Source organism: Heteronotia binoei, chromosome 1 (genome assembly GCF_032191835.1).
Source record: "Heteronotia binoei isolate CCM8104 ecotype False Entrance Well chromosome 1, APGP_CSIRO_Hbin_v1, whole genome shotgun sequence".
In the NCBI taxonomy this organism is placed as follows: Eukaryota; Metazoa; Chordata; class Lepidosauria; order Squamata; family Gekkonidae; genus Heteronotia; species Heteronotia binoei.
The window spans coordinates 26,021,743-26,041,316 of NC_083223.1; the positions used below are offsets into that span (position 1 = coordinate 26,021,743).

Sequence of the window (19,574 nt, forward strand, 5' to 3'; positions counted from 1 at the left end):
CTGATGCAAATTTCTTGGTGTTTCACTTTCGACTACTGTTTTATACAGATAGTTGGTATAAATAATGTGGATTGGCTTTAATCTTTCATCACACTTTCTGCCTGACAGAGACAGTCTTTGCAAATTACATGAGGGAAGGTGGTAAAGTCACAACACAAATGGAAAGTAAAATTCTAAGCATATAGAGGTTTGCTGAAATTGTTTATCTGTTAATCTAGCATAATGCTTTAATGACATTGTATAGTCAGTTTGGGCTATTTTTGATATGGTGTTCCACCCCAACCCCATGTCCCCCAACCCCAAGTCAAGTCCCCGTGTTCTCACTCAACACAATTTGGAACTTGTTGTTGTTCAGTTGCACAGTCGAGTCCGACTCTTTACGACCCCATGGACAAAGTCACATCAGGCACTCCTGTCTTCCACCATCCTCCGAAATCTGTTCAAATTCATGTTTGTTACATCAGTTTCTTGGCAAGGATACTGGAGTGGTTTGCCATTTCCTTCTCCAGTGGATCACATTTTGTCTGGGTTCTCAGCTGTGGCCTGTCCATCTCGGGTGGCCCTGCATGGCATAGCCCAGGGGTCCCCAACCCCCAGGCCCTGGACCGGAACCAGTCCATGGACTGGTAAAGAAGGTAAAGGAGATTGTGAGCCGCTCTGAGACTCTTCAGAGTGGAGGGTGGGATATAAATCCAATATCTTCTTCTTCTTCTTCTTCTTCCTAAGTGGGCCACGCAGCCGCCCGCCCCCCATCCCCCCGTGCAGCCTCGTCGTCCCCCCGCGCAGCTGCCCCCCCGTGCAGCCTCGTTGTCCCCCCGCGCAGCCTTGCCGTCCCTCGTTTATACCACTTTAAGGCCGGGGAAGGTGCCATGAAGCACTTTCCAGGCCTGCCTCTCCCACCCCCTGCTGATCAGCTGATTCAATCAGTGGGGAAAACCACAGCAGCAGCGGCGAGTGATGTCACGGGCTGGGGCCGGGTCAGGCAAAGTCCAGGGGTAGTCCAAGGTCTGTAGCTGGTGAGCAAAGAGGGTCCAAGGCGCCAAAACCAAATCACAGTCCAGATATCGCAGGTCAGAGGTTCAGAAGCCGAAGTCAGGGGGTCCAGAAGTCAAAGCCAAAGTCAGGGGGTCCAGAAGCCAAAGCCAAAAGCCGAAGTGGATGCTAGAACATCAGGTAAGTGACTAGTTGCTTCCACAAAGCCTCCTCCCAAAGCCCACAGCTATATAGCCCTCTGCTGTCTGTTGCCCATTTGGGCTAATTGCTGGCTCAGAGAGGCAGCCAGGATCCTGCTGAGACTCAAGCATCCTCACTCCTAGAAGGGCCAGAATCCTTTCAAAACTCAGGGCTCAGGGAGCGTCTTGCTCGTGAGCGTGCCGCCCTCCTCCGATCCCTGAGGTCCTGACGAAGGCGGTCACGCACACGAGCCCCCCGAGAGGGTGAGGCAGGGGGGCTTGGATCTTCTCCAGCAGGAGGCAGGGGCACTGGTGCAGGTGGCAGGGGCACGGTTTCTACTGCAGGCTCAGCTTCTTCTGCAGGGTCCGCAGTACCCATGACAAGTGAACGCTGAAACAGCCGCTCTGCCGTAGTTTTCCCAGCTGATTGGATCAGCTGATCGGTGGCAGGGGGAGGTCGGTCTGCAAGGTGCTTCACCTTAAAGTGGTCTTGAAGTGGTAAAAACAGGAGGCAGTGAGGCTGCGCGGGGGTGGGCAGCAAGGCTGCGGGGGGCGGGGCAGAGGAGGGAGGAAGAAACGGGGGGAGGCGCTGTGGGGGACCATAAGGTAGAAGTTCTAAGTATAATTGTGATGCTTGAATGTTTATCTTTATTTAAAAGTAAAACAACTCAAGGTCTGCCAGTTTTTTCTTTTCCCTCTACTTAATTTATTCTCGTGAAACATACAGCCTATAGAAAAATAATCTCATGCCAACCTAGGAATTATTTAAAGTACTCTATAATTAATATTTTGCAACAAACATTAATAATAATTTCTGGAATCTTTTAACCTTCTTGCCCACACCCTTAAAATTCTTAAACTCAAGAAAGACATGTTTTTGTGGGAAATAGCACACTGCGTTACCTTCTGCTGTCACTTCAGTCTGTGAAATATGAACGTAGCAATGAGCTTGTGCTTTGACAGGATGGCCCAGGCTAGCAGGATCTTGTCAGATCTCAGAAGCTCAGCAGGCTCAGCTCTGGCTATATCTGGATGGGAGACAGCCCACCAAGGAAATCCAGGGTTGAGGTGCAAAAGCAGGCAATGGCAATGTCTCTTGCCTTGAAAACCGCTGAATGTCTCTTGCCTTGAAAACTCAACAAGGTCACCATAAGTCAGCTGTGACCTGGTGGCAAAAAAGGTCTAAAAAGTGAGCATGCAGGCCAAAGGCAGCAGACAAAGATGTAGTAATATAATTTTTTGAATTTGAATTTGAATTTATTATAAAGATGAAGGCAAATCCAGCGATGAGATGTGTGAAATTTTCTAGTTATGAAAAAAAAATGCATGATCTGTTTTGATCACACATGTGAATACATGCTTTGCTGTAATGCCGAGAAGGTTTGCTCACAGGGTTGTCATGGGATGTTTCATGTAAGAAACAGATTGGGTCCAGCCAGCTTTTCCACTGGTGAAAAGTCAGGACAGGTCATCTTTGTGTGGCCCAAAAGCCTATACTGTGGATCATGGGACCAGCATGGACAAAAGCCATATGGGACAGCAGCTATAGTTAGAAGAGGAATTGGGCAACACTGGGCCAGGTCTGCCGGGTTTTTTCCTACTCAATGTATTTTGGAGTCTTTCTACTCAGTGTTTTGAAGTTTGATGTATATTTGTGGGGCTGAATAGGTATTGAAATTAAGTAGTAAAGAAGAAGTAAACATATTATAACTCAATGGCAATCTAATCTAGCTAATAAGCCAGTGATCTATAAGGAAAAGAGACCCAACTGTGTGTTCCCTGAGGAAAATATAAAAAGGCCAGATTCTTTGTAAAGACCATCTGTCTTCAGAGTCATGTTAAGTTAGATCACATGCTGTGCTAAACCTACCTTTCCGTAGTATAAGGTAAAAAGGTCCCTGTTCAGTGGAAAGTTTTAGAGAAGATAAGGTCCCAGATTTTCCATCTAAAATTTTGTTCTCTTCTGAGGCTTGATTGCCCCAAGTACCATTAGGCCCAAAGCTATGGAGGAAGGAGGCTGGGGGGCGGTCTATTTAATCCCCCTTCCCTCTGTAGGGCCCCTCCACTGGGCCCAAGGAAAAGGGAGGGAGAGAGAGAGAGCCCACACGTGTGAGAGAGAACCAGTGAGAGAAAGCAACAGAGAAAGAGAAAGAATGTGATTGCAAGGGGGACAGCGAGAGAGCAGCAGAGAGAGAAACAGGGAGAGAGAGAGCAGCAGAGAGAGAGCACGACTGCAACAGGGACAGGGAGAAAGCAGCAGCAGAGAGAGAAAAAACAGTGGCAGAGAGAAAGAGAGCGACTGCAAAAGGGATAGGGAGAGAGCAGCAGAGCAAGAGAGGGAGCACGTGACTGCAAGGGGGACAGGAAGAGAGCAGCAAAGAGAGAAAAAACAGCAATAGAGCGCAGAGCGAGAGTACGACTGCAATAGGGACGGAGAAAGCAGCACAGGGAGAGAAACAGCACAAGAGAGAGGCCGAGAGAGAGAGTGACTGCAACTGGGACAGGGAGACAATAGCAGAGAGAGAGAAAACAGCAACTGTAAGACACACTGTAAAATAACCCCACTCCACCCCCTCACCTCATTTTTTATTTATTATGGAAACTCCCCCTCCCCTTTTCTCACTTTTTTTGGGCGAGAGAGAGTTGGGGTGGGGAGGGCTGGCCACCGGAGGGAAGCAGCAGCCAGGTCCTGTGCCTGTACAGGTACAGATACAGTGTGGGTACAGAATCGTCTTGCCTTCTCTCCTTCTCTTTGTCAGAATGCCCATTCCTCCTCATCACCCAGCTAATAAGAATTTCTGCCCTTAGCTGGAGCTGGCTCAAAGCTCTCCTTTCTAGTGAAAATTTAACTCTTCCCCTCCAGGAACTCTGATGTGCAGCATTTTAAAACTTGTTTTAAGATATGTCAAGTCATAGGCTGCCAGTCTTCAGGTAGGGCCTGTAGATCTCCTAGAATTACAACTGATCTCCAAACTACAATGATCACTCTCTGAAGAAAATAGCTGCTCTGGAAGACTGAATCTGATGCATTAAGATCCCCTCCCTCCCCAAAGAGGCAAACTCTTTGTCTTCCAGTCTTCATCCCTAATCTCCAGGAATTTCCCCAAGCTGGAGCTGGCAACCCTAGCTACCAGCCACAGACAAGGCAAACCCCACAGTCCCCCCTTCTCAGAATGCTTTTCTTCATACACAAATGGAGAGAAAAGCAGGAATTTATTATGGGATAGGAACAAATAGGAATAAGATAAATTAACATATATAAATCCCCAGCAGGCTTTGGGGAACTGATGCACTGGACTTCATAATATGATGCAAGGTGATCAAGTCACAAAGGACTCTCTCAGTAAAATATAATTCCACATACTTCTATCTAACATCTTATTACTATTGCCTTCTTTCTTCCTCTTGAAGTGGGCAGGAAACCAGAATCAACTAGGTGTTGGTAGAGCCAGCTTCCAATCAGGCATTGCCCACCAGAACTTCAGTGGTCCATGTAATTGTTGAGGCTGGGACGTCAGTTCTGAGGGGAAACGGAAGTGATGTTACATCTCTCTGGGAATCACTGAGGGGAAATCTCTATGGTTTTACTATAGAGCTTTACTAGAGGATTTTTACAATAGAATTTTTGGTGATTTCTTGAAAGATTTGGCAATACATCCAGGTTTTCAAAAGTGATGTCCTGCTTTTGCTGATGGCTTTCATCCCACTCCCCAGATGTCCTGCAGGTTGCCAGGCTGGGCTTAGCAACCTTGGCTCCTCTAAGCATGCCTCCAGCAACTAAGTGCAACTGGGAAATTCTTAGAGATTTGGGGGTAGTGCCTGAGGATGGGAGGGAGCTTAATGGGGGTGTGGTGTCAATCAAGGATTTCAGTTTGTCCCTATAAAGCAGCCACATTGGTGGGCTCCATGGCACCCACGGGCAGCCTTGAATCCTATCATTTCCCCCTAGGGAAACAGATCTCTGTAATCCATAGATCTGTTGTAATTTTTGGAGTACTACAGGCCTCACCATGAGATTGGTATAATTTACCAGCACCTGAACAAAACCCAGTTTTTTTCAACTGTTACTAATGTTTTGTAGAATCTTTACTGGTACAGTGCATGGCAGTAGGATTGTTTTCTTCTTCTCCTCCTCCTCCTCCTCCTCCTCCTCCTTCTCCTCAAATGCAGCACATCAGTGTGTTTCTTGGCACTCGCTTCTTCTTCAAAATATCACCTTGTCTGGCTTTTCTTCACCACATTGGAGTAGGAGTAGACGAGTCAAGGGGCCGTCACCTTGATGTCTTCAGGAAAAAACCAATTGGAAGAAGCTGAAACAACATTATAGGTGCATGCTTGGCTTTGAACCTCCCAATGTTTTGTGATTGGACTGAGTTTCCCTCTAAGGCAGCCATTTTGTTATGGCATCTATTACCTGTTCTCAAAATTCTGTTAAGTGCCCAGAGGTTCAACAAGGTTAGGGACTCTTCTGTGAGTCTGACAAAGACAAGAGTGAGGCATTTAAAACATTGTTGTCACTAGATCTGCATGTAAGATGTTCAACACCACCTTTGCAAATGCTGAGAGATTTTGGGAGTAGTTCTCGGGAAGGATAGAGAGGATGTGATGTAGTTCCAAGTGATGGGTCTAAGCTGCCTTCCTTAGTCAAAATGGTCTTTGTCATAAAGACTAGGGAAATTCCTAGCGCATCACCACGAAGACCTTTTTTTCCCCTGCACCTCAGTTTGTCAGAAGCAGGACAGCCAGCCAGGGGTGCAGTGTGCCCTTTCAGCTCTTCATATCCCAGTCCTTTCTTTCTCAAGCACAGCAACAGAAATGTGTTCTGTTATCCATGTAGCTAAGCACTGGTAAATATGAGTTAATCATGTCTATTAAAACTTGTATCTTGGCTAAAGAGACATAAGTGATCTCTCCCCTGCGCCCCCCTCTGGAAGATGATTCAACAATATGAGTTCAGTGGTAGTGTGCCTTGGTGCATTTTTCAGCAATGTGCTTTATGGCAACTTTACAGCAGTTTTGCAGCATTTTATTAGCACTGCTTTCAGGAACAGTTGGTTTTGTTTTTCATTTACAGGGCACAGAGGGAACATTAAATAGAAATAAATTCCAGAGGGGTGGCCAAGTTAGCTGATTACAACAAAAATAAACAGAAGTCTTGTGGCACCTTAAAGATTAATGATTTTTATTTCATATGAGCTTCCATGGACTAGAGTCCAATTCCTCAGAGCTAGCAAAATCTAGACCACAAAGGGCATCTGAAAGAATAAGTTGTAGCCCAAGAACTTTCTACTGAATAAAAAATCATAAGGTGGCACCATCAAGGTTCTGAGTAGGTGGAGTTAGGTTTGCTAAGGTTAGGTTTGCTAAGTCCCCCAAGGCCTCCAGTGGGGGACTTTTTTGTGTGTTCGGCACAATGATGTCACCAGGAAATGATGTCATTGTGCTGGTGACGTCGCGTGCTGTCCGTCCTAGACATTTCCAAGAAAACTCTATGGTTTTCCCGGACACTCTAGCAATTTGGGAGGGGGAAATTGCTAGAGCATGGAAATGCCTAGAGCAGCTGGTGCATGGCATCACTGGCTAAATGACATCACTGTCATTGCGCCACTGATGTCGGGGGAGGTTCCCCCCGCTGGCCCAATTTGAGAACTCCTGCCCAGCCCAGGGACTTGGCAGCCCTAAATAAAGTGTTTTTGGGTATTGATTGCATCTTGCCACGAGTGGCCATAGGAAGCTGGTGGGAACCATTGCACCATATGATTCTCAAGGAGGCACATATGCGTAGATCAGTGGTGAATTTGCAGTTGCCATCAACCAAAAGAGCCACACTCACTTTGTTCCCTGGGGAGGACATGACCACCCCAGAACTATTCAAATACTTTCCTGAGTGGTGGGCCCCAATTTTGGCCAAGCTATTCAACCAGATCAACACAACAAGGACCCTCTCCTTAGTATGGAACTGCAGCATTATGGTCTTGTTATATAAAAATGGGGATAAATAGGTTCTCAGCAATTACCGCCCAATTAGTCTGCTGGATATAGTCTCCAAAATGTACAGCAAACATCTCTTGGGTAAGCTGGAGGACTAGAAGCCTCCAACCAAATCATCTGCCAAGAGCAAGCAGGCTTCAGAAAAGGGCAAAGTACAATTGATTATTGCCTGAACTTAAACTATATCACCCTAAAATGCATGAGGACCAGGGCTTTCTTGTAGAAAAAGCCCCGCAGGAACTCATTTGCATATTAGGCCATACCCCTGATGCCAAGCCAGCTGGAACTGCATTCCGGTATGTTCCTGTCCCAAAAAAAGCCCTGATGAGGACCCTACCAAACATGTGTTTGCAGCTTTTGTGGACCTAAAAGCTGCTTTTGACTAAGTGGATAGGGTTGAAGCTGGCTGCACTCAATGACAACCACCATGTTAGCTGGTCGTTATCAGCATACACCAGTTGCTCAGTGAGTATGTATCCATGGAACTGTGGAATTGGAGGATTTCCCTCATTATGTCCTGTTTTGTGACCTTTACTTGGTTCCCAGGGCCAAGTTCCTTCCAGCCATTTTAGCCAGACATTCAGTAGCAGACAAGATCATCTACCTCTTACCTGATGATCATTAGGTCACCTATGTGATGTCACTGTGTGCACTGGCTGCCAAGAAGATTTGTGCAAAACTTCCACCCTGATGTATGCTGTATTCTCCACTATGCCCTGGTCCTGACCATTTTAACATTGTTTTTAACCTTGTTTTTTTCTAAAATATTTATTACAGCTTGGACAGCTATCATTATATTGTTATGGCTTTGACATCATGCAATAAAAATGCAGCCTACCTACATGACATCACGTTTGCACTTGGAGACAGTGCCTGGAATCTTGGACCCCTGGAGGTTCCATTAGAATAAACCATTTACTTCCATTCCACTCTGCCTCCCACCCCCACCAGTTGTGCCTATTTCAACCCCAGGCTACTTCCTTCAGTGCCTGACTTGAAAGCTGCTAGTATCCCTAGATGTAGAATCCCTTTCTTCTATCCTCTCCATTCCAATCTGAGTCTGTGACTATTGCAACACACATTGGACCATACTGGCGAATTTAAGCCCTTTTGGACAAAGGGCAATCTGATTTGGACCCAAACTCATTTCTCATGGAAGTTCAGGCCATTACCCAACCCACCTGCCAACCACAACTAGCCTCACCCAGCAAGGATCCTGCCCACTATCCTGAAATGCAGAGCAAGTGCCATACTGAGGAATGCTGTTCAGAAGAACCACATGTCGGTCCCTCAACACTGAGCTGATATCCCTGGTGTACATACAGTGCAGGAGGCATTTATTTTAGCTTTATGCTGCTGGATAATAGATTCTCCTTCCTTCCCCAGAAGACTGCCCCCTCCCCCCACCAGTTGTGCCTATTTCAACCAAAGGTACTTCCTTCAGTGCCTGACTTGAAAGCTGCTAGTATCCCTAGATGTAGAATCCCTTTCTTCTATCCTCTCACTGTAGGAGGTGCCTCTCTTAAGTCCTCCCCAAGCATTTCATTCCTCCCCCTTTCTTTTCAAACCAACCATGCCTGCCCCTTTCGGCTGTTCCTCGGCCACACCAATGACCCTGTGGCTGAGAACGCCAGTTCTGTTGCCCTTGGTCTCAGGATAAGGGCACTCCTGGCTGTCTGCCTGCATGAAACTTGAGTGAGGTAGCTGCAGGGCTTAGTTGTGGGATCCCAGTGAGGTGGATTTTATCTTAGATGTTTCAGATCAAGGGTGGCCAGACTGCAGCTCTTTCACACATATTGTGTGTCTCTCAAAGCTCCTGTCACCCCGTTGCCTGGCTTGGAGAAGGCATTTCTCTCTTTAAATCACTTTCCCAAGCCAAGCCAGCTGGTGACTTGGAGAATGCATTTAAAGTTAAAGTTGCTGTCCTTTCACCGCTCTATCCCTCCTCATTTATTTTCTTTCCTTCCTTCCTTCCTTCCTTCCTTCCTTCCTTCCTTCCTTCCTTCCTTCCTTCCTTCCTTCCTTCCTTCCTTCCTTCCTTCCTTCCTTCCTTCCTTCCTTCCTTCCTGAGCCAGTTTGGTGTAGTGGTTAAGTGTGCGGACTCTTATCTGGGAGAACCGGGTTTGATTCCCCACTCCTCCACTTGCACCTGCTAGCATGGCCTTGGGTCAGCCATAGCTCTGGCAGAGGTTGTCCTTGAAAGGGCAGCTGCTGTGAGAGTCCTCTCCAGCCCCACCCACCTCACAGGGTGTTTGTTGTGGGGGAGGAAGGTAAAGGAGATTGTGAGCCGCTCTGAGACTCTTCGGAGTGGAGGGCGGGATATAAATCCAATATCTTCTTCTTCTTCTTCTTCTTCCTTCCTTCCCTCCTTCCTTCCTTCCTTCCTTCCTTCCTTCCTCAAACATCTAACATTGATGACTTATCAATGCCATTTATTCTATGTGACTCTTACATTAAGCAAGTTTGGCCACTTCTATTCCAGATAGTCTTTGTAAATATCATTTTACAAAAGAAAAAGAAAGAAGGCTGAGGATCTAACCAGTTGTAGAAAGTGCTGTCAAGTTACAGCCAAGTTATGGGAACCCTGTAAGCTTTTCAAGGCAAAAGACGTTCAAAAATGGTTTTGCCATTGCCTGTCCCTTCCTTAGGTTCCTTGGTGATCTCCCATCCAAGTGTTAACCAGAGCTGACCCTACTTAGCTTCTGCAGTGTTTTGAGGGCAGGTTAGCCTGGGCCGTCCAGGTCAGGGCAAAGACCTACCTACATATGAAGAGGACTTAACATGATGGGGATCTAACTACACATCATATTTCTCCTAAGTAAGACTGCGAGACGTGTTCTGGATTTATGCACTTACCATGTACATCTAGGCCTAATTGGTGAGTGAGGAGAGGGGTCTTAGTCCTTTTCTCTTTTGCCTTTCTGTTGATCTGAAATGGCCTTAGGGAGCTGTTCAGAAATGTGACAAATGGACAGGGACTTCAGAAGGACAGTGTGATGCCTTCAGGCTTAACAGGGTTGCACCTTTATTGAAAGAACTTCAGCTGGCCTCAGTTAAACTTCTGGCACATTATGTAACTCTTTGGATAAGAGACTACCTTGACCCAAAATGACTCTGGGGAGATGCTATTTTTCCCAGTTGGGGGCTTAGGTATACCAATGGGATACTTGCTACGGTTCCAAACTGAACCATCCTCAGATAAAAAGTCATGTGTAGTTACTGTCTATTGTTTCCATCACACAATACCCAATTTTGGATCTCACAAATGGGAAGGATGGGAAAGTCCTGGGAAAATGCAGCAGTATTAATGGCACCTCGTTATGCTATGTGCTGCAAAAGCATGTCAGTCCTTAGCTAGTGGCATGCACATAGCACTGGCAAAACATGCCAATGATACAAACTGATGTGTTTGTTTATTGGGTGTCAGCGCTAAAGAATCTAAAAGTTGATCAACTAACAAACGTGCCCTTATTGCAGAAATGTAAATTGCCATCTTAATGTTATTTAATTGATGTAATTTTAAAAAACTTTTAGAGATAATTATTGTACTGTATCATTTTATGCTGTAACTTGCCCTAAGCCAGCTTTGATGGAAAGAGTGGGATAGAAATCGCATTAATAAATCAAATAAATAAATACAGAGTTGGCAGAGTCTCTGACAGTGGAAGGGTGCAAGGGGATTGATAGCCTCTCAGGCACAGGCTTTCCACACACCCCCTTCTGGTCACATGTGATGGGCTGGCCAATTCTGTGGTCCTGTGCGACCCTGTCCCTCCCCCTATCTCCGTCTCAGCAGTGGGCCAATGATGTAGGCACAGGTGGGATCGCCATGGCGACGGCTTCTCTCTCACTCATCCACCCGTGCTCCCCCTTCCCGCCTGGCATAATGTCTCCCCTTTGGAAGCCGACTACGGCTGCCTACGTTAGTTCTACACTCGAGCGCAGCTATTCGACAGTTCTCAGGATTGGGCTGTAAGTTGTTCCCATGCAAGGGCTATGGCTTCTTTCTTTTTCTGATGTAGCAAGGCTTTATATTGATTTTTTAAGTTTTTCATCTCCCTAAAACTATCTATATCATCATAACATCTATATTTAATATATAATGTACACTACCCAGAGGGCCTCAATTGTGTGTCTACCTCAGCTAAAGTGCGCATTGCCTCATTGTTTTTAATATGGATTTTGATTTTTAATTTGAATTTTAAACTCTGTAAGCCATCCTGAGCATGCTCTGTGGGAAAGGTGGGGGAATAAACTGAATAAATAAATAAATAAAATAATAAATGTCATTGACAGGAAGCAACAACTGCTATCTTTATAGAACATTCTCAATGTAAAATTAATTTGAAAAACCCTTCTGCATCACTCTGGGCAGTGCGTGCTGATGTGCAGAACCTTTTGGGCTCTTGTTATTCAGATCAATGAGAAATAAAGAAGTGATGTTCTTTACCATTTCAGATACTAAAAGGAGATTTTTCTTCCTAATTATGATGTCCATTTGGGTTGTCAAAGCATCAAATGAAGCATTAAAGGATTACTTCTCTGTATGCTGTGAGAGTGTTTTGTGAGGCGTATTTCCTAGTATTATCATATATTATTCATTGAGAAATCAAATGCGCAAGGTGCTTTTCAAACAAATTACTTTAGGTTGCATATTCTGCACCCTGCACAGGCCATGGTGGTGTTTTTCATAACATTCAGCGACCCTGATAGCCTGATAGGGATAGCCTGATTTCCCTGATAGGGAAAAAGATTATTGTGTCTTTATTTTAGCTTCAGTACTGAGAAACAGGCTATAATCCATGCACATTTATAGTGGAATATAATTAGTCTTCTTAGGGTTTCCAACTCTGCGCTCAACCCCTCCCCTGCCACCACCACCACCCACCCGCAGCACTCCTGATAGGTGGCAAGGCGAGCATGGTGGGGAGAATGGGCACCGGGGGCAGCAGGGCATTCATGTGGTCAGGTGGCACCCCAGGTGGCCGCCTATATGCTGGCCCTGTAGAGGATGCTGCAGAGTTGTTTTCTGTTGACCCAGAAAGTCAGGCCAGAATCAATAAAAAGAATATCATGCTAAATGTTAAGAACTTCCTGACAGAGCGGCTCCTCAGTGGAACAGGCTTCCTCAGGAGGTAATGGACTCTCCTCCTTTGGATGTTTTAAAAAGAGGCTAGATGACCATCTGACAGCAATGCTGATTCTGTGATCTTAGGGGGAGGTATTTGTTAGTTTCCTGCATTGTGCAAGGGGTTGGACTAGATGACCCTGGCAATCCCTTCCAACTCTCTGATTCTATTCCTACTTCCTTAAGCTACTTTGTATTTCCCTGGGAGAAAAAAATGGATACCTGTATCTACCCTCCTCCCTAGAATCATATATTCTGAAGGGCAGCCTGGCAATATCATTCTTACTTGTGAATTTTTAAAAAAACAAATTTCAGAGAAGCTAGAAGCAGGGGTTTTTTTTGAGCAGGAACGTACAGGAATGCAGTTCCAGCTGGCTTGGTGCCAGGGGATGTGGCCTAATATGCAAATGAGTTCCTGCTGGGCTTTTCCTACAAAAAAAAGCCCTGGTTAGAAGTATCAATCAGCTTCTCACAATGAGTTTCTGCCTAGATCTAAGTTTACTCAGGGATGAACTACATACACTCAGAAGGGTAAAAAAAAATTAAACGGTTTTTTTTTAAAGGTAAATTTTGGCAAGAGGCTGAGTTTCATCACAGTTCACAGCCGGAAGTGTGGGAGTAGCTTTCTGGGAGAAAAGTGTTCACAAACTGCAGGTACAGCAAATAAACAGAAGGCTACTGGTTGGCTGATCTCCATGTTCAGGACTAGTGGGCTTGTCCCTTGTGGTGAAACAGGACAGAAACTACCAAACGCCTGACTGCTCAATCAAGACTGCTTCATTGAGATGTTGATTTCTGTTCCTGCCCCCCATCAGCATAGAACCTGGTTGGTTTCAATGAATCAAGCAGCATATATACACTTCCAATTAATCAGACTGTATATACTACGTAGGTACGTAGTGTCCCTATTTATATTTTTTCAGAAGCAGGAAAAGCTTTTTTTGCATTTGAACAAGATCAGTTCGTGATCCATTAGTCTCAGGGCAATTGCAGTTATTATCAGTTAATAATGAGGGAAGTGTAAATTTGTGACAAACCAAAGGAATATGGATGGGCACGAACCGGCTCATGACTAATCTTGGCCAGTTTGTGGTTCGTGAACTGAAGTTTGTGGCAGATCAACCAGAATGAACTTTGAAGCAGTTCGTGGAGGTTTGTGTGGGTTCATACATTTTTTCACAGACTGTCTCCACTCCAAATGTTCACCAAGCCTCAAAGCAGGTGGCAGGGGAGAATTCTTCAGCCTTGGAAATATTGTTGTCAGTTTCAAACTAGTCATGTCAGTTTCAAGAGATACCACCTCCCCTTTGCTGGCCTTCCTTTGTATTCCCTTCCTATTTTCTTGCACTGTTTGCAAAATCCCACCCCACTTTGCTTGAATTTATAAATCTGTGCTTTGAGATCAGTTTTTTTAAGCTTACAATGCCAGTGGCACTTACAGTGCCACTGGCCTTCTGGGTACATTGTGCTCGTTCTGCTGGGCTTGCAAATCCTTGCTTGGATTGTGATTGAGCTGGCATTGCCACATTGGCACTGGCTTCTGCTGGGCACTAGTATATTGCACTGGTTCTGCTGTGCTTCCACCACTACCCCCTGCTTGGATTGTGATTCTGTGCTTGGCTTCAGTCCTGTTAAGCTGACATTGCCACATTGGCACTGGCTTCTGCTGGGCGCTAGTAGATTGCACTGGTTCTGCTAGGTTTGCAGAGACCCCCTTGCTTTGATTGTGATTCTTTACTAGAAATTAGTTCTGTTGAGCTGACATTGTCACAATGGCACTGGCTTCTGCTGGGCACGAGTATATTGCACTGATTTTGCTGGGCTAGCAAAAATGCCCCCCACTACCTTCAGTTTTTACTGCAGATATTCTCTAGTTTGAGCTTAGTCCTGTTGGGTTTGCTCTGTAATGGTGGCATTGGTTCTGCTGGGCACATTGCACTGATGCTGCTGGATTTGCAAAAATGCCCCTAATTTTCAGTTTCTGCTGTGGAGATTCTTTGAGACTTTGATTCTGTTCTGTAGGGCTTCTGTTGCCTCCTTTTTTCTTTTTTCCTTTCCTTTCTTTTTGCTGTTTTCTCCCCTCCATTGGAAACAATGGAGGATGGGAGTACCTTATGGGGGGGCATAATTCAGCCCTTGTAAATCCAATCTTCAACAAACTTGGAGGGCAGGTAGAGGAGAGCCAGCTACAGATCCCGTGTGAATTTGGTTTCTCTAGTGTGCTGGAGGGTTTTCTACCATATAATGAACCTCACAAACCAAATCAGTTCATTTAGCTCTTAAAAGTTCATGATGGTTCGTGGCTCACAAACCAGGTATGCCACGAACCAAGAACCAAACCATATTTTCTAGGTTTGTGCTCATCCCTGTTAAGGAGACCAGCAGAGTTAGTGTGGCAATTAAACAGTATTGATATTCAAGCTGGGAGGCTTGCAGTGCTGTCTTAAGCAACATTGCACCCTTCTAAGCCCATTGACTTCAATGAATTTAAAGAGTTTGACTCTGGTAAGGATGGCAGGGAGAAGGCCTAGAACAGGGGTGGCCAAACTATGGCTCAGGAGCCACATGTGCTTCTTTCATACATGTTGTGTGGCTCTTGAAGCCCCCACTGCCCTGTTGGCCAACTTGGAGAAGGCAGTTCTCTCTTTAAATCATTTCTCCAAGCCAAGCCAGCTGCCCCTTCCCTCTGTATTTGCCCCTCCCTTCCTCCAGCTTGCAGCTCTCAAACATCTGATGTTCATCTTTTGTGGCTCTCAAATGTCTGTTGTTTATTCTGTGTGGCTCTTAAATTAAGCAAGTTTGGGCACCCCTGGCCTAGAATGTAATAGTAGAAGAAGAGGTTTTTATATCCAGCTTTTTTCTACCCTCAAAAGTCTCAAAGCAGCATTTACAGTGCAATCCTAAGGGAAGGGGGGCAAAAGTCCTTTGGAATCAAACTAAGGCCCATGCTGGCAGAAGCCGGAGATATGATGGCGCAAGTCCACTTATGTTGGAGCAGAAGTGACTTACATGGGTGTGGGCCCACTCGAGCAGGCTGCCACCACAGGGCAGCAGTGCCTCAGCCCTATGCCTGAGCGCAGGCAGAAGTGCAGCAGAGAGACCTATGCCAGCTTGAGGGGGGACGGAGTCAGGCGCGTGCACTGGCTTAGTTGACTTTCTAAGAACTTTGGGCCCTGACACGTCCCCCCAGAGGCGTAGAGTTGTGCCTTAGAAAAAGCTAGCATATCCCATAGGCAGTCATTGAAACAGGAAACAAAGTCCACCGCTGCCACTGCATGAGCGTGCAAACCCATTAGGGAGCCATATAATTGCCTAACCAATCCCCTCACGCCCCGTACTGGGCGAGCCCCCTCTCTCACATCCAATCGCTTCTCCTCGTCTCCTAGAAAAGCTTCCATCCCGGGCTCACAAAACTCTTCAGGTAGGGTACGGTGCGTGGCACAGGACTCTGCCCAGGAGCTCCCTGCCATGCAGACTTAGTGAGAGTGAGGCATTGGTGGTGGGTGTGGCACAGAGAGGACACTAAGACAGTACAGAGCAGGCTCTTTAACATGGAAGGAGGAGAGCGAAGTCTCTGCTCTGTGGCTAATCTCTCCTGTTTCCAAGTCCCTACAGGTCTCTAACCTCTGAAGGTTCACCTCTCAACAGCAGCAGCAAATGGACAGGTAAGTGCGACTGCACACCCCAAACTTGCCTCCCCCCCTTCACTCAAAGCCAGGCAGAGTGACAGCGGCTCTGGCTCTTGACCTGGGCAGTGAACACAGGCAAGGGGAGGTTGCTGCGGGCCCTGCATGCTCCCGCCCCCCCCATTGGTCTGTCCTCTGCCATGGTCCCACCCCTGGCAGGGCACTGGGCAGAGGGGGTGTGTGTGGTCTGGCAGCTGCTCAGATGCTGGTGGAGAGGTGGGTCTGCAACTGTCCCTTTAAGAGACTTCCTTGCCAAAACAAAGCCTCATGCTGCAGCTGCCTGGGTTGACGAATTGCAAGCAATCTGGAAACCCCTTCAGGTGCTCTTGGTCTCTGCCTTCTTGGTGGGGTTCAGCAGACAGGCTTCCGTTTTTGGAGATTCCACACCCCCCTCGGTCAGTTGTTCCTGCTCTCCTTTCTGACTGGAGCCTGTGCCCAGCTGGACTTTCCAGCTTCCACCTGGTTCCTGCACAATAAAACCTTAGATGTGCCTCCATTTTGTCTCTCTTGCCTGGCTTCTGCTTCATGCTCCTATCTGCCCCTTCCCCCCACCCTTCTGCCGCTCTATCTGTGGGCTCCCTGCGAATGTCCAAGAGGGTGAGCTCCCTCACTCAGGGGTGGGGGGTGGGGAAGGGAAACCTATGAGCCACCTCTGTGAGAGGCTGGACAGGGGAGCCTGAAGGTCTTTCCCCCGCTCATCCCATGGCACAGAGTAAAGAGAGCAGGGGGCAATGCAATGCCTGGCTGGTACTTTGCACTCTGTGTCCTGCTGCCACCAGTTGGGTTTCCCTGCAAGTACTGGGGGGCGTCAGGGTGAGCGTAATGAGAATTATATATAGGAGATACTTCCAAGAAATCCCAACTTCCACAGTTTGATTTTTTTTTTTCCTAGGGAGATGTGGGCTGTGAAGGAGGGAGTGGTAGGTTTCTCATTGCCGCCTTTGCTTGTCTCTTGTAATTTGTTGTAAGGAAGTTTTAATGGCTGATCCGGTGTTATCTGTTGGGTTGTTGGGGTAATAGTTGCTATCTTTTATTTCTTTTATATGTTTGTATATTTTTAAGACAATTAAAATTTTATTTATAAATAAAAAACAAAAGCAATTGTATATAACTCTGGCACTGGTTCTAGTATCTAACAATGACAAGAGATTATTTTCTAGTCTTGAGGTCCTATCATGTGAATGCCCATAATAGAAATGGGCCAGTTTTGAGGTCTTTGAATAGAACAGATCTGAAGGCAGGTGGCAGGAACAGTCTGTGATGATGTAACTGAGGAAAAATTGTCTGGCTGAAAATGTTTGAACATAAATGATGTTTTGGGTTGGGACAATGCTGAGAGGGGAGGAGCCTTGTGAATCATGTTACAGGTAAAGTCCTGGGGAAAGCTGATTAAACCCACACAGAGCCTTCGCCTGCCGTGTGTCCCTTTGAGGAAAGGGGGAAATCTCTACCTGCTGAGGTCAGGTGAAGAAAACGGGCTTGCCTGAATGAGTGAAAAATCCCTGTGTCCAAACAAACAGTGAACGTGACTGAGGTAAGACAGCAGGGGCTGCTACAGGTTATCGGTTGCAGTAGAACAAAGGCTGACGGTGAGTTAATTGGACCTTTGTTGGAGAAGTCCAGTTATAGGTCCTGACTTGGCAAGAGGATTGTTTTCGCAGCCTTACATTTGAGTGCTTTGTTATAATGTCAGCAAATGGACTGCCTGATGAGGAACAGAGCTGAGGAAGATGAACTGAATGTACTCTTGCTAACCCTCCCTTTCCCTGAAGCATTCTACTTTGAGCAAGTCATGCCATGACAGAAACTCAGAGGAAAGCTTATGTTGGTCATGATTTTTCATTGCTAACTGAAGGGAAATGCATGTGAGGGGTGTAACAGGAGTCATGGCAGGGTGGGGGGAGAAAAAAGCAGAAAGAGACGGAAGAATTCAGTATCGCTATTGCTGTCTGACCTGGATGGCCCAGGTTAGCTTGATCTCATCAGGTCTTAGAACCAAGCAGGGCCGGTCCTGGTTTATACTTGGCTGGGAAGTCCAAGGATGTCCAGGGTTGCTACACACAGCCAAGCAATGGCAAACCACCTTTGAACTTCTTTTGGCTTGGAAAACTCCATGAAGAGTCTGCCAGATATCTCCCCGTCTTCAAATACTTTTCAGGACTGAGCCTTGGTCTCTTACGGCTGCTGTTCAGGGAGGCCTGTGCAACATGAAAACCAAATATTTTGCCTCCACAAGGTGATTCAAGATGAAGTTGTCACCTTGTTGTTTTAACTGATTCTGGGCTGGAAGAGGATAGGCCAGTCTGTCTGGGCATTCCTGTCCATTGCTGCAAGTCTGCTAAGTATGCAAGGGAGATGAGGCAGGAAAGAGAAGTGGCTCAGGCACAGCTGGCAGATGACTCATGTCAGAGCCAGCTTGACCAAGACATAGATCACTTTTCAAGACTGGCATGTTGTCCCTGAATGCTGTTCCATGGGCTAAATGGCCAGGCTATCTCCTGCTGAGCCTATGGATGACACTGATTTCTGTATTCCTTGCATGACCTCTCCTGTTCTCCTCATGTCCCTGTCAGGAAGTGTGGGTGATGTGACTGAAACATACAGAATCCTGCAGGACAACTTCTGAGGTGGAGTAGCAAATCTTCTGTAGCCTCCCCAACAAGTAAAAGTAGAACCACCACCTCTGTGGGGTACATTCAGTGCTCATCCCTAATGGGTATTGCATAAGGTCAATGTTATTGGGCTCTGCCAGAGGTCTAAGGAATTCAATAGGGGAAGTCTGTCCACCATCAATAGAGTCTGTTCCAAAACTAGACATGAAGTTAGGTTGAAATGGGTTCAGATAGTATATCCAAAAGAGGTTTAAGACTGGACTGTCAGCCTTTTGCCAGATCAGATCAGATAACTTTATTGCTTCAGCACAGCCATAGCAAACACAAAAAAGGGAAAATACAATCATATTAATATCAAATTACAATGTCAAAACAAACTATCACATAAATTGATCAATGAAACAATAATACAAATTTTTAAAAACACTGTCAATAGGTCTAAAGCCATAGAATCCATGATGATGTTGATTATGATGATGATGACAAGGAGGAGGAGATGGAGATTGAATTCATAACCCATCCTTCATTTGGAGTCTCAAAGTGGCTTACCGTCTCTTTTCCCTTCCCCACAATAGACACCCTGTGAGGTAGTTTGGGGCTGAGAGAGCTCTTTTGAGAACTGCTCTTGAGAGAACAGCTCTGAGAAAACTTGTGACTGACCCAAGGTCACATGTAATCATATATGAAATAATAAATCCTACCAAAAGGATCTTTTAAAATAAATTTATTTATAAATATAATTTACTTCAATAATTTTAACTGTATATTGGTAACTGATGCTGCAAACTTTGCAATTTGCATTGTAGTCTATCTGTCCCTATCTACCAGTAACACAACTAATTTGTTTTGCTCTGACCTCCCTGGCAAACATTATAAAATATTTCTGAAGTACTTCTCCAAGCAGTTATAAATCTTGGGTATCGAAAAGTAACATAAGCCAAGTCTTCAATGGATTTGTAGTCACAGAAGCACACTTGATCATCAA

At 45.9% G+C, this 19,574-nt stretch overlaps 1 protein-coding gene across 1 annotated transcript in view; it reads left to right on the plus strand.

Moving 5' to 3' along the window:
• The first annotated feature begins 17,414 nt into the window (after positions 1-17,414).
• Positions 17,415-19,574, plus strand: part of GABRP (gamma-aminobutyric acid type A receptor subunit pi) — a 64,009-nt gene continuing 61,849 nt past the window's right edge. Inside the window, exon 1 of the mRNA XM_060257960.1 lies at positions 17,415-17,566. The gene's annotated coding sequence lies outside the window, so the exon portion shown is untranslated. The remainder of the gene's footprint in view (positions 17,567-19,574) is intronic.